The following is a 13,713-nucleotide window of genomic DNA, read 5'->3' as shown; positions in this document are numbered from 1 at the left end:
GGGCCTGTGGAGGTTATTCCAGCATCAAGGATTTTACAAATCCAGCTGTAAGTATCTAAGCAAGAACTGAAAGAGCTTAGTAATCAAATGGCTATATGAGAGGTGAGGGAGAGGAAATGATAACAACAAATGATTTTTTTAGGCAACCCAGTTTTATAGATGAGGAAACTGTGGCTTAGAGATTAACTGACATTGGCCTTCCCCTCATTCTTCTCTTCCCTCACACATGTGCCCTTCCATGTTTAAGGAATTTTCTTGATCCATCATCTTGCTTCTGGATTCACACAGAGATCTTCCCTGGTCTCCCCACTGTTTGCATTGATTATTTGGCAGCATACTCTCTCCCAGAATACAAATAATATAATTTGGGATATATTTAAGTTGCAGAAAGATAGCTTGTGAGGCTCCTTCCACCTCTCTGTCTCCATTTTTATGTGACTAGATGACCTCTCAGGTTCTTTCTGGCTCTAGCACTATCATTTATGATCTATGTAGAGGTTACCAAAGTATATATCTTAACTGTCAGTCTTGGTAAGCTGTGTTTTTCTAGGTAATAGTATGTTAGTGGATTTTGTACTGTTTGTATAGAGTGTACTTAGTACTTATCATTGTCAAGTACCCTAACATAGGTATTAGTAAAGATACTAATCCATTAAATCTAGTCCAAGAGGTATAATGGCATCAGGTCCCAGAATTCTACCAGTCTCAGAACTGAAAGGGAGCTCAAAAGCCATCTAGAACAAGCCATACATTAATAACAATCCCTCTTTGATACTCCTAAGAAGTAGCCATATAAGCCACTGCTTGGAGACCTCTAGTGGGGCAGGATCTACACATCTTTTGAAGCATCCCATTCCCTTTGGGGACAATGCTAATTGTTAGACAGTCTTTTCTTAACCTGAACACAAATCTATCTCTCTGCTCATTCCTAAGGCAAAGATATTCCTCTTTCTCACTTTGATCTCCTTGAATTTTTCTATGGAGTTTCTCCCACCCTTACTCCCACTGCCTCCTCAAAAAAAGAAAAAAAAGCATCTTCCTCCAGAAAGTTCTTTCTGGTCCAAAACAATCTCCCCTAAGTACCGCTGACTCATGTTGTGCTAACTCAGAAGAAAGCATGCACATAGTATGTCCCAAACAGAGATATACTGCTCAAAGACAGGAGAGAAATTAAGATAAGAAGCTTAACTACTCCCCAAAGAAAGGAAATACTTGTGATTTCCTTTGGTGTAGGACTATCGATTTAATATATTTAATATAGCATACAGCTGCAGAGTTTTAAGATTTTTAAAGGTCAAAATAATTTATGAGTAAATAAAAATTTTAAAGATAAAGATATTTAAAGATAAAATAAGTTATAATCAATTAAATATTAACTGTCTATTATTATTATGAATATTAAATAAATCAAAGAACTTATTAAGGACTTTCAATGTTCCAGGTGCTCTGCAGGGTGATAGAGATTCAAACACAAAAGGGAAAAGAGTTATTACTCTCCTTTAAGGAAGACAATACATACACACACACAGATAAATATTATGTATATGTATATATATATATATATATATACACATAATATGAGATAGACAAAATATACACAAAATAAGTACAAAAGAATTTTGAGAGGAAAGGCACTAGGATATATGGGACTTATAAAAGGCTTCATGCAGAAAGTAGTGTTTTAGGGAGCAGCTAAGTGGCTCAGTAGATTGAGAGTCAGGACTAGAGACTGGAGGTCTTGGGTTCAAATATAGCCTCAGATATTTCCTAGTTGTATAACCCTGGGCAAGTCCTTTAACCCCCATTGTCTATCCCTTCCCAGTCTTCTGCCTTGGAACCAAAAGACATTATTGATTCTAAGAAGAAAGAAAGAAAGAAAGAAAGAAAGAAAGAAAGAAAGAAAGAAAGAAAGAGAAAAAAAAGAGTGAGCTTGAGTTGGAAAGAAAATTAGGCAACCCTAGGGGAAAGGATTGAAAGGCCACTGTGTTCCAGATAAAGGGAACTAGACAATGCAAAGGTATGGAAAGGATCAGTGTAATTTCATGTATACGGAATGATAAAGTCAGTTTGCAAAGAATTTTGTTTAATTTTATTTAATAAGATTGGGAAGGTTGGTTGGGCCTGGGATAGGATGGGATTTAAATGCTAGTGGAGTTTATATTTTACCCTAAAAGCAAAAGTGAGTTAGAAGAAGACCTATGCTTTAGGAAAATTGATTTAAAAATGCTTTGGTCCGTGTTTAATTCTTTTTCATTTCTTTCTGTCCCGACTAAAAAAATTCTATATTTTGAACCACCACCTGCTGAGGATATGTGGGTTCATAGAAGAAAATAGTTATGAAATTGGGAAATCTTTACTGCAGTCCTCTGTTTCATTTTAATTCTAAAGTCTAAGACCCATCTGACATCAACTTGTTCCAAGATTCACTTAAATTTTATAAAAATTGACTCTGAGACCAACCAGATAAAGATGAAACTGCTCCTTGGATTCAGTAATTCTGTCATACTGCAGGTCACAGGGTCAAAGATGTAAAGCTGGAAGGGACCTTGGAGTGCATTTGGGACAATATTCTTATTTTGTAGGAGACAGAACTGAGGCTCAGATTGGAAAAATGAGTTGCCCACACAAAGGAGTTAGTGGAATAGCCAGGATTCAAAAGCTTGACTCTTCTCTGTCTAACTTTGCTTTGCTTCTTCTAAGGTTGCAAAAGAATTGCCCTACATCAGTCAAGTTAAGGCATAGGCTGACCTTATAGACCCAGAGCAAACCACTTAACTTTTCTGGCTTCAAGTTTCCTCTTCTATAAAATATAGGAGACTCAGGCTTCAGCGTTTTGGGGGTCTGTCCATTCTAAATCCTACGATCCCCAAACTCCCTGTTGTCAGTTACCACCTGCATTTCTTCCAGTCCCATAGCCCATGCCTTCCATATGTGTCTACGCCTGTGTGCACCTGCAGGGTCTTAGCTACCGCCTAATTAATTTCTGCTGTAAACCCCTTATCCCTGGTGCTGGTCTCTCCCACTGCTGTCTCTACACACACACACACACACACACACACACACACACACACACACACGCCTCAACAAATTGTAAATTAATGTTTTTGTTGGAGATAATTATGCAACTCGCCCACCATCACAATACAATATGGGGCTGCGGTGGTAATTACAGGCACACTTTCAAGATACCTCAACCTCCCTCTAGCTGCATGTGAGGCTTCTGGCAGGGTCTTTTCTTCCTCATTGTTCATGGAGCCTCAGGTTGGTTAGCATGCAGAGGGAGGTTCCTCTCAGGGCTCTCATCAGCACTTTTCAGAGAGCCTGCATCAGCTCAGGAGTGAGAACAGCTATTCCCCTCTCTGTGTCACTACTTCGAAGTTGTTTTGTTTTCCTTTTCCAAATGCTATTATTTCCCCGGATTGTGACATACAAGCTGTTTATGACAGTCAATTTCTCTGAGCACCTGAACCCATTATGCGGCATCATTCATACTCGAAAAACAGTGACAGTTGTGAGCAAATTACACATTGGCAGACAGACCCTCAGTGAAGAAAATTACTCAATGGGAGACATCCTGAAGCAATTAATCAAAGCATAACTCAGTTGTAATTGGGTGATTCTCTGACACCAGGAAAAAGCAACCATTTTCACTTCCTGTAATACATTTTTGCTTAGTTCTGTTTAAAACCAATGACCTTATTTAGGTCACTCAGGGGTTTCACAGGAATCTGAAAGTGGCCCACTTACCAGAAAGTACTCAACTTTTCCAGAGGTAGCATTCTCTGGTATTTTAGTCTGAGATCTCAGGCCTGAGTGCCTGGGCACTGTGGAGGTACAGGATTTTCTGTTTTTCCCCCTCATGGTATGTCTGTAATTGGACAAGCACAGAACACGATGTGAAAAATCCCAAGTCAGCTTCTGCTGTGGTAGTGATTTTGGAAAATTAGAAAACCTTTATAGGCAAGCTACAGAATTTCCCTGAGCAGGCAAAAACGTGCCTCCAAGAGTGGAGTAAGAAAAAGCAAGGCACTTTTTCATAAACAAAGGGCATATTTTATATTCTTGGATTGTCTGGTGCTCTGTTTTGCTTTGTATACTTCTTTTGTATAGATTTGACATGTTTTCTCATTGTATGTTTCTCATTCATTGACAGAATAATGGAAAGAATATAATGGCTCAGGGGTCAGAAGGCCAAGTTGAAATCCCACCCCTCTGTGACCTTGAGCAAGTAAATTCCTTATCATTCCTAAGAACTTGTCAGTTTCTTCATCAGTAAAATAAGGGGGTTGAATGAAGTGGTCTTTAAGGTTTCTTCCAGTTGGAGATTATATTTATAGTGTTAAAAATAATGCAATATTTACATCAATGTCTTGTCCAAGGTCAGAGATGAATAAATTTTTATTGTAACAATCAAGGACCCAGAAAGAAGGGCTAGGGACAGAGAAAAGGAAGAGTAATAGAACCATTGATTTAAAAGAGACCCCAGAAGTCACCTAGCCTAGCTTTCTAACTCAGGCCTAAGTCTTACATATACAACCTGATAGGTGGTCATATAGTCAACCTCAAACTGATTAGGATACTCACTGCTTCATATGTTTGGTCCTTTTGATTTTCAAATATCTCTTTAATAACACTTTAATTTATGTTGAACTAAAACTCCTGCAAGTTCTACTGGTTTGGCCTTAATTTTGCTTTGTAGAGCAAAGGAGGATACCTCTGTTCTCTCTTCTTCATGATAGCCCTTCACATATTTGAAAAGAATTATCATGCTCCTCATCTCTCCATTGCCCTATTATACTCGGGGATAATAACCCCCAGTTCCTACCTCTACTCCTTGAATGACATAATTTTGAGTTCCCCAATCATCCTGGGGGGCCTCCACTGGATAAACTTTTAAATATCCCTAAGACTATGCATAGCATGTTAGAACTGGAAGGAACTACAGACCTAGTTCAACCTCCTCATTCTACTCTGGAGAACACTGAGGAACATCCAGATTATTTGTCTTACCCAAGATCTCTCAAGAACCCAGGTCTCACTTGCAATTTATTAGACTACATTGCCTGCCCAAAATGAACACAGAATTCTAGATATGGTTTGGCCACTGCAGAGTAGATACCAGGTTTATTCTGTCCTGTGGTTTGGACACTATCCTTTTATTAATGTAACCTGAGATATAATTAGCTTTTTTTGTTAGGCACAAGACACAGAATGCATTGAGTCATATTAAGTTTGTAACTCAATCAAACAATGAAATCTTTTTCACATGTTCCCCTATCTAGCCATGCCTTTCCCATTTGTGTATTGGGTTTTTATGACCTAAGTGTAGCTTAATCTTGTTAGTTTCAGTTCCTCATTTCAGCCTGCTGAGATCTTTTGGCTAAAGATCAATATCACTCAATATATTAACCATCCTCCGTGTCTTTATCCAAAGCATTTATAAACATTCTGAACAGGGTTGAGGACAAAGCCTGACTGCCTAACACAGGTTAACATTAATGAATTAATGCACTAATTAAAATGAATTAAGAAGAGTTAATTAAAAACTATTTTTTTCTTTTGAAGTATGTTTATTCTGACCTTTCAGATTGGACATTATTATCATTGACGAAGAAAATAGCAACAAAAATAAGTTGAGTATTGGCATTTTCTTTGTCATGGGTTCATATTACAGTATATGACCGAACCAATAGGGCTATCCTTTCCTTGTCCTTTTACTTACACCAAATATCTCTATTTTGAAAGTCCTCTTTCCTATATTTTAGACATGTCCTTTAAAAAATTCAGTTCATCAAAGATCTCCTCATGTGACCACACTTGCCCTCTTAATTTTTATTTCTTTTCTTACCAAGATCATATGTAACTACATTGTCAGAATTTCATTTTTTTCTCTAATTCTCTTTAATTGTCTTACTTTTTAATGATTCTGGTGAAGAGATCCATTATTTATATCAGTGATGGGGAACCTTTTAGAGCCTGAGTGCCCAAACTACAACCCTTTTGCCACATGTATACCATAAGTTCACAACCATGGACCTATATATCTTTGCTGAATTAAAATAAAAATGATTTCCTCAAGTTGAGAGCACATATCTGATCTAAATGATATTCCACAAACATTAAGTGTGTATGATATGCATAGCACTTTGTTAGGCATGGGTTCTCTGATTTGACGCTGTTGCTCACTCCAGGCCCCTGGCATTTCCACTTCACCAGATGTTTGGATTTATTGGAATTAAGTCAACCTAGCCCTTCTTGTTACTTCCTCAATCTTTGGAAAGAGAAAATTGTGAAGAAAACAAGAAAAAATAAATTATCTGATGCTCTATTTACAAAGAAATTAAAATTTTACTTCAATCAGTCAATTGGTCAATAAGCATTTATTAAGAGTCTTCTCTGTGCCCAGCACTGTGCCAAGTACTGGAGATAAAAAGAAAAGTAAAAGATAGTACTTGCCCTTGAGGAGCTCACAATCTAATAGGGAAGACAATATATAAAAATTATGCACAAACAAGCTACAGACATAGAAACACATTCATGGTACATATAAACAAATATATATATATATATATATATATATGAAAACTATTAAGTAATCTGTGCTTCTTTTCATGATATTTGAAATTTACTTTTTTATTGTCCATACTCATTGGAGTGTAAAGACATGATACCAGAGTTAATGTTCCCATCCATCATATTTTCTTCTATGGATTATTGGGAACCTCCTTCACTATAATTTTCATTTCAGTATTTTTAACTAATGCTCTCAAGAGTTTGATAATAATAATAATAGCTAGCACTTGTAAAATACTTTATGGTTTGCAAAAAGATTCACAAATATTATCACATTTTTCTTTATAAATAACCCTGGGAGGTAGATACTCTCATTATCCTAATTTTACAGAACAGGAAATCCAGGTAGACAGAGGTTAAGAGATTTGCTCATGATCATATAATAAATATCTGAGATTGGATCTGAACTCAAGTCTTCTTGATGCCTGCTTTAGAGCTCTATCTACTCACCACCTGATGTTTTTTTTCCTCATACTTGTTTTTAAAGTAAAATCTCTCTTAATCAGAGTAGCAAACACTTCTTTTGAGTGAATTGTTTTTTACTAATAATGATGACAACTACAACAATATTATTATCTAGCATTTATATAGCACTTTAAGTTTTGCAAAGTCTTTAACATGATAAATCTCATTTGATGCTCATAGCAACCCGGTGAAGTAGATGTTATTATTATTTCCATTTTAAGGATGAGGAATCTGAGACTGAGAGAGGTAAGATGACTTGTCCAGAGCTACATGACAAGAACTGAAACTCCAAACCTCTAGGCATCCAAGAGGCAGGATTGGAACTCAAGTCTCTCTGTTTCTAAATCAGAACTCACTAATTAATTACCTTTCTGTTTGTTGAGATATAATATGTATGTCTTGACCCAAAAGATAATAAACTAAAAATAATTTATATGTAAATAAATAACATTTTTATGATAGAAGAAATGTAAATTCAACAATGACCAGATGGAAAGTACAACTGAAAGTCTTAGGCATTTCCTAAACTTAATAATACTGCTAACAGCTAGTTATAAGAAAATGGGTATAGCAGAAGGAGCCAAGAAAACTGAATTCCAGTCTCAGTTCTTCCCCTCTCTGCTATATGAATTGGCCAAGTTGCTTAACTTCTCCCTGGATTTTGGTTTATCAACTCTAGAACAAAGGATCAGACTTTAAAAATAACTCAAGATGTTCTGTATCTCAACTCCCAGAAACCATAAATAGGCATTTCTATATATATATTTTGAGAAACAAATTGTTCATATACTGAATAAGTGTTTATTATTGCAAAGGAAAAAGGAAGGCTTATAGAAAACAGATCCTCCTCTTTCCTCCCTCTATGAACTCTCATTTTGCCATTAAACAACTCAAAACAATGTATTTTCTGGTACATTTGGAATGAATCACACTTCTTTTTAAAGTTTTATTCTAATGCTATGGGTGGAAAGTTGATTAGGGATTTGATAAATCAGTCCCTAAATCTACGTGATGAAATTACAGGAGTCCTTTGTCAGAAAGAAACATTTCTAAATGAAGCTAGACATGTGTCTGGCTCTGAACTGAAGGACATGCTCTTTGGAATGATGGAGCAACTGACTGGTCCTCATATTTTCTCAAGTTTAAAAGGTTATTTCAAAGATGATTGACATCTGATCAAGGAGAAACCTATTCCCTTGATGCTCTATAGAAGAGGTAGAAATAACTTCTCACTCTTTTTTAAACCCAACATCTTTTGGGATGTATCTATTGCTTTCTCTATCTTGGACATTCAACAGGAAAAGTAATGGATTTTCCCCTCTCCCTTTTCTCTATATGGCAATGCCAGCTATCACACATGCCAACAGAACCATGTGCTTGCCTAGGTGAACCTGAATCTCTGATCACATTCTACTTTCTATTTTTTCCTGGAATTGGTTAGGAAAATCAACAAAATCAACAATTTTGAGAAAAAGACGTCGCAGGGCTGGTGGTCATCTTTGTGAGTTGGAAAGTTTGAGAGTTATGGGGGTGGGTGCCAAAAGTTCAGCAAACAGGATCACTTCTTGGAGGAAAAGAGCACCACTTCCAGCAGGATTCTTCAGTGAAAGGACTAAATCAAACCTAATTCATGTGCAGGCTAGCCGTGAGATTTGGATCTTGTGAGTTGCTCAGACAGTGCAGGTCTGGGGTGAAAGTAAAACATCTATTCAGCAGTCCCACAAACTTACCTTCACCTGTCAGGAGGGTATAATGAATGTTATGGGTTATTGTTTTATGCTTTTCTGCATTTTAATTGTGAGTCTTGGAATCATTTGTGTTATTATTTTTTATGGTAGAAGAAATAAATTGCTGTGATATACCTGGCAAACATTTTGTAGTAAGTACCCTGTTATACCTTTCTAAGGATGCTCTACAAATGAGCCATACCTAAGGTGAGTTTTCCTCAGGAGTCTTTCTACTCTGGCAGGTTCTGGACACAAAACTGGGCAGATTTCATGTATCACTGGCAATCTTTGATATCACCTCAAGGTTGCTCTGTACTGTTGTTTTCTTTGATGATGGGTCCCTGTTTCTATTGTCTGGGATCTTCTAAATAACTCTTTTTGCAATTTTGGTGGGAAAAGGACTTCCTGTAAATTCCTATTGGATATCTTTATCTTTATCAGGTTTGATGAAAATGTCAGATTTTTGCTTGACTATGGCAACTTGGTGGTCTACCTTCCATCTTGGTCTCAATCTTGATAGGAAGCCCATTCAGTTCAACAACAAGGAGATCAGTGATGACTTTGGAAAGAATAGTTTCAGTTAAGTGATTGGGTCAGAAGTTAAATTGCAAGGTTTTAGGAATCAAGTTAGAGCTGAAAAAGGGAAGACCATGACTATAAGCAGAATTTGCTAGGAGTTTGACTATGAGGGAGGAAAAATATAGGATGAAATCTACAGTAGAACAGTTAGACCAGTGAAGGTGTTTTTTTTAAACACATTTTAATGTCATTATTACCTAATGTATCCCTCCTCCAGTTCCTTCAAGACAATCAGCTTCTATGATTAAGAATAAAGAGGGATAAAATTTAGCAAAACTAGTCAATATATAACTATCAAAAAATTAATATTTTAGACAATGTTCCTCACAGATGATTTCCTATTTCTGAGGGAAGTAGAAGATATAACCTCTTATCTCTTCTTCAGGGCTAAGCCTTGGGGCCATTATAATTTTTGAGCAATTCAGCTTTGATTGTTTTATTACTGTTATTATTTCCATTTTCATTCTTGTATTCAATGCTTATGTTGTTTTTCTGGTTCTACTTATTTTACTTTGTATCAGTTCATGACTTCTCATTCTTCTTTTTATTCATGATATTCATTGTTTCTTATAGCACTGTCAAATTCTATTGCATTCATGTACTGATCCTTGTTTTGAGATGTGATACAACATTTTTCCTGATCAATCACATGCATTCTTATTTGCATTAATTTTGTTCATGTATAAGTTTTTCAATTTTACTTAATCAAAACTATCTCTTTATCTTTTATTATTAACTTTATCTCTTTTGGGGCTAAGAATTTACCTTATTAGCTATAACCATAAAAAGTATCTGATCTGGTTCTCTTCTAAATTTTTCATGGTGTATCTATACTTCTCAGATTATGTCTGTTTTCAGTTTATTGTGGCATATAATGGAAGATGATTATCTAAACCTAATTTGTGCCAGATTGCTTTCTATCCCCCCTCCCAAATTCTTATCAAATAGGGAGTTTTTCTTAAGTCATTTGTATTTTGGAATTTATCCAACACTGTTATCGAGTTCAATGATTTATTATTTTTCTTTGTCTAATCTATTCATAGAATCCTATATTTAGCATTAGAAGGACTTTAGGGACCTTCAAAATTCAATCCCTTTATTTTTGAGATGGAAAAACTAAGGTCTAAAAAAATTAAATGACTTTCCCCTAGCATCATATTTCTAGGATATGTGACTGAGGCGGGATTTGAATTTAGGAAGATAGGCTTAGTGGTCTGTCTACATTTCTAATTTTTATCTAGTATCAAAAAATTATGATGATTAGTACTTTATCCTATACTTCAGATGTGGAAGTATTATTTTCCCTTTATTCCTACTTCCCCTCCCCCCATTATTTTCTTTTAAGTTCTAGATCTTTTGTGTTTTCAAATGAATTTTGTTATTATTTTGTCTAGCTCTGTAAAGTATCACTTTAGAAGATTTATTGGTATAGCATTTAAACTATAAATTCATTTCAATAACATTATCATTTTATTAATATTGACACAGCCTAGCCAGGAGCACTGAAAATACTTCCAATTACATTTCATTTCTTTAAATAATATTTTGTAATTGCATCTATATAGGTATTGAATGTGCTTCTATAGATCAGCTCTTATGTATTTATGCATATTTACGGTTATTTTGAACTTCTTTATCTATTTCTTTCAGAATTTTATTATTGCTATAATGATTCATGACTGAATTTTGTGGTTTATTTTGTAACCTGGTACTTTGATAAAACTATAATTTCAATTTGTTTCTTTGTTCATTTTCTAGGAATTTCTAAATAAATTTCAAAATAAACTTTTCTGGATCTCAGAAATCTTCATGTCACCAACAAAAAAGGATCAATTTGATTCTTCTTTATTATCTTCATGCTTTTAATTTTATTCATTTTATTGCTTTAACATTTCTAGAGTTATATGAAATAATAAGGAATGACACAAGATCTCCAAAAGAAATTGTTAGTACACCATAGTTTTAAATTTAATCTACAGTATTAACATTTTCTCCATAATTTAAAAGTCTAAACAATCAACAAAAACTAGAACTGTAGTATTTGTTGATGTCTTAATTCCTCTGTTTCCTAGGAAAGGTTCTAATGTTTTTCCAATGCATATAATGCTATCTTTTAGTTTTAGATAGATAGGAATATCATGTTTTTAAAAAAGATCCTCCTATGTCTATGCTTTAAAGGGTTTTTTTGTAGCATAAATGTGCCATACTTTGTTGATAGCTTTTTTGGTGTCTATTGATTTTATTATGTCATTTTGGATACTTTTATCCTTGATGATTAGCTATATATTTTTCTGAGTGCTCAGCCATCTTTGAATCCTTGGTATAAATAATAGTATTTAGCACAAAGCCTGGACAGCTTGGTGGCACAACAGATAGAGTGCAGGTTCTAAAGTCAGGAAGACTTGAGTTCAAATCTGGTATCAGACCCTTACCACCTCTGTGACCATGGGCAAGTAAGTCATTTAAATTTGCCTCAGTTTCCTTATCTGTAAAATGAACTGGAGAAGGAAACCACTCCAATAAGTTTGCCAAGAAAACCCCAAATGGGGTTAAGAAGAGTAGACTGTACTTCAAAAATGACTGAACAACAACAAAGCACAATACCTGACATATAGCCTTTGAAAAGTGCTTGTTGACTGCTGTTTAACTATTAAAAATGATATTCTTTTTAAGAAGTAACATTTCAGGGGCAGTTAGGTGGCTTAAGGGATAGTCAGACCTGGAGATGGGAGGTCCTGGGTTCAAATGTGATCTTATAACACTTCCTAGTTGTGAGACTCTGGGCAAGTCACTTCATTCCCATTGCCTAGCCCTTACAGTTCTTCTGCCTTGGAAATAATACTTAATATAGAAAAAAAGGAAGGAAGGAAGAATAGAAAAAGGAGGAAGAAAGAAAGAAAAGGAAAGAAAGGAGAGAGAGAGAAAGGAAGGAAGGAATGAAGAAAAAATGAATGTATAATCAATAAGAAGCCTGGCTTTAGAGACAGGAAGATCTGAGTTCAAGTCCTTCCCCTAATGTAAACTGGCTATGTGACTATGGAAAAGTTATTCAGAGTATAAGCTGCAATGGCAGAGAAAGTTTCCTCACCAGGAGTTTCATTCACCAATGAAATTTTATTTCTGACTAAAACAAAATCCTTTATAACTTGTCTTGATTCCTTTAAATTAGAGGAGTCAAAAGCACTTCATGGTACATAAAAGATGGTGGCATGATGAAGAGGCAGGAGACTGACTAGAGGGTGAGGGGAGGAAGGACAAAAGAAGAGTCAAGAAACAGATGAAGGTTAGCATTTCTTTAGAAGCCCTTTGAAGATATACCAGCTGATTAGAGTTACTGTTTGCATTACAGTGTTGGCAGACGTCTACTAACTGCTGATCGTAAGCACCTGGGCAAGCAACCCCAGATAGCAAAAGCAGGAAATCCTGCTCTAAAAGCTTACTTGGGAGTTTTGGCAAAAATGCCCTTAGAAAAATGAACAGGTGCAGCAAATGAGTGACTTTCCACAGTAGTTTGCAATGAACATTAGCTGCAAAAGCTGCAGCGAATTGAGGACATTGACACTGGAACAGGTATGGAGGGTGAAAGGAATGTTCCCATGGTCCTCAGAAACCTAATAATGAACAACCACACATTTATAAAATTCAGTTGTTGGTTTTTTTCTTTCTGTAACAGGAAAAGGTTAAAAGACTGACAGGATATCTAGTTTCCAACCTAATTGAGAAAATGGTTCTTTGAGATAAAACAAAGAATAGTAGAGTGAGGAGAAAGAGAAGAATCCTAACCTATTTCATGTGGGTCTGACGCAGACAAGGAAAGAAGAGAAAAATGGAATCTTTTGAGTAGGTTCAAAAATTCCTATAGAAATTAGAACTGGATTTTCTGGAGAGGAGGCAGCTTCCTGTTCTCTGTAGAATGCTGAAGAAGATCCACATGTGGTAGCCGGGGAAGAAGATATTTATTAGCAGTCATAGGAAAAAGACTTTGTGCTGAGAGGACAATTTGAAATGACCAATAAGGAGACATGTAGAAAAGCTTCCCTGGACTTGTCAAATTTGATGACCACAAGTTCTGATGATTAATGGAGGAATAAATAATAACAGAAAGGATCTAGAAAGTATTTCTAAGTTTTATGAAATCCAGAATGGGAAACTACAGATGTTATGGGCCATGGGTGGTATTTTCCTTACTGCTCCTGGTTAAAAATTGGGGTTTTAGAAGATAAAAGATATGGAGAAGGTGTCAGAAAATGGTTTGAATTTTTAAACTGGAGCTTAAGAAAGGAATCATAGACTTGTGGCCAGAGATCATATTCATGAGAAGAATACATTTGTCTAGTGACTTTTAGAACTGAATAGAGAGGCGGGGTGT

The 13,713-nt window shown here is 35.6% G+C and overlaps 1 long non-coding RNA gene across 1 annotated transcript in view; it reads right to left on the bottom strand.

Annotated features, from left to right (window-relative positions):
* Positions 1-7,638: 7,638 nt before the first annotated feature.
* Positions 7,639-13,713, bottom strand: part of LOC103103131 (uncharacterized) — a 39,912-nt gene continuing 33,837 nt past the window's right edge. The window contains exon 6 of the long non-coding RNA XR_465076.3: positions 7,639-9,582. This is a non-coding gene — a long non-coding RNA (uncharacterized LOC103103131). The remainder of the gene's footprint in view (positions 9,583-13,713) is intronic.

Source organism: Monodelphis domestica, chromosome 3 (genome assembly GCF_027887165.1).
Source record: "Monodelphis domestica isolate mMonDom1 chromosome 3, mMonDom1.pri, whole genome shotgun sequence".
NCBI classification, from domain to species: Eukaryota; Metazoa; Chordata; class Mammalia; order Didelphimorphia; family Didelphidae; genus Monodelphis; species Monodelphis domestica.
This window is presented reverse-complemented; position numbering and strand designations above follow the sequence as displayed.